Raw genomic sequence first — 1,767 nt, forward strand, 5'->3', positions numbered from 1 at the left:
AAGATGACGGATAGTGAGACGCACCAGTACACGGAATCGGATAGACGGACAGGCCGCCACCCCTACGTGCTGAGCTTCTCCCGTTTCGCTCGCAGCTACTCAGGGAATCCCGGTTGGTTTCTTTTCCTCCCCTTATTAATATGCTTAAATTCAGGGGGTTGTCACACATGAACTGAGGCTTATGTACCTTGCGGTTGTTATCGTCACATCTGGCTTGCGACTACTTTGTTTCAATGTCCAATATGTACCGTTGGACTCGGTTAACGGGCTGTTAGCCCGCGTGTGGTTTAACTCACTGATACCTTCCATTGCCCATACGCTAGTTTGTTTGTGTTCCTTTGGTCAACTTCCATACTTGAATCATTTGTGCTACCGCTGCTGCTTCGACGCTACTTTGACATCTTCGCTTCTATTTAAATAAATAAATAAGCTGAAGCTAGACATCAGTAAACACCACCACAGACACCACAAGCACGCCTTCTCCTCGTACTTCCGCCTCACGCGGGAACACGGACGCTCTAAATACTTCGAATTCCAATGCCAGTATATTGTAAACCACGGGTTCTTTAATGCTAGCGGGTCGTCGCGACCCTAGTTAACATCATGGTGCACGTCTCGTGACGGGTGTCACGGCGTAGTTAAATGTATGCGATACATTTCTCAAATATAAGCGCTCAGTCATCTGTACATCATGGTAGGTTCCCACGACGTGCAATATGCGTTCAACTTATCAATGTTCATGTGTCCTGCAGTTCACATTATGACGCGCAGTTAGCTGCGGTCTTCATCGATCCATGAGCCGAGTGATCCACTGCCGAGGGTGACTAACTTGCGTAAGCCGCCGCTGTGCGCGTATACCCGTTCCCCGTAGGGAGGAGCAAGCCGCCGCTTAGAGACGAAGCATAAAGTGTCCTCATTCCACATAGGGCAAGCTGGATGAATCCATTTTACCCAGGACGGCCGAAGCGGCGTGGACCAGGGGAGAACTGAACCTTATACTTCACACCACAGTAAGTCTACGTGTCCTCTTCCACATAGGGCAAGCTAGAACTAACTATCTTACCCAGGACTGCCGAAGCAGCGTGGACCAGGGGAGGAACACACTTTTCATGGAAACGTAAGGCATCCATGACTGCCATAACGTAAGCCGCCGCTGTGCGCGTATACCCGTTCCCCGTAGGGAGGAGCAAGCCGCCGCTTAGAGACGAAGCATAAAGTGTCCTCATTCCACATAGGGCAAGCTGGATGAATCCATTTTACCCAGGACGGCCGAAGCGGCGTGGACCAGGGGAGAACTGAACTTTATACTTCACACCACAGTAAGTCTACGTGTCCTCTTCCACATAGGGCAAGCTAGAACTAACTATCTTACCCAGGACTGCCGAAGCAGCGTGGACCAGGGGAGGAACACACTTTTCATAGAAACGTAAGGCATCCATGACTGCCATAGTGCGTAAGCCGCCGCTGTGCGCGTAAACCCGTTCCCCGTAGGGAGGAGTCAAGCCGCCGCTTAGAGACGAAGTATGAAGTGTCCTCTTCCACATAGGGCAAGCTAGAATGAACTATCTTACCCAGGACCGCCGAAGCAGCGTGGACCAGGGGAGAACTGAACTTTATACTTCACACCACAGTATTGAGTAATGTGCCCTCTTCCACATAGGGCAAGCTGGAATGTTCCATTTTACCCAGGACGGCCGAAGCGGCGTGGACCAGTGGAGGACTACACAATCATGAGGTTTGATATCGACTTGTGTGTTTCAATAGGAT

The 1,767-nt window shown here is 50.6% G+C and overlaps 2 non-coding genes across 2 annotated transcripts in view; both read right to left on the reverse strand.

Moving 5' to 3' along the window:
* The window catches only part of LOC131292562 (large subunit ribosomal RNA), a 4,085-nt gene extending 3,904 nt beyond the window's left edge, over nucleotides 1–181 (reverse strand). The window contains exon 1 of the ribosomal RNA XR_009190187.1: nucleotides 1–181. This exon is cut by the window's left edge and continues 3,904 nt beyond it. This is a non-coding gene — a ribosomal RNA (large subunit ribosomal RNA).
* Nucleotides 182–668: 487 nt separating this feature from the next.
* On the reverse strand, nucleotides 669–823 carry LOC131292566 (5.8S ribosomal RNA). Its single transcript, XR_009190191.1, has one exon. It is a non-coding gene; the product is annotated as a 5.8S ribosomal RNA (ribosomal RNA).
* Nucleotides 824–1,767: the final 944 nt, after the last annotated feature.

This window comes from Anopheles ziemanni (assembly GCF_943734765.1).
Source record: "Anopheles ziemanni chromosome X unlocalized genomic scaffold, idAnoZiCoDA_A2_x.2 X_unloc_72, whole genome shotgun sequence".
NCBI classification, from domain to species: Eukaryota; Metazoa; Arthropoda; class Insecta; order Diptera; family Culicidae; genus Anopheles; species Anopheles ziemanni.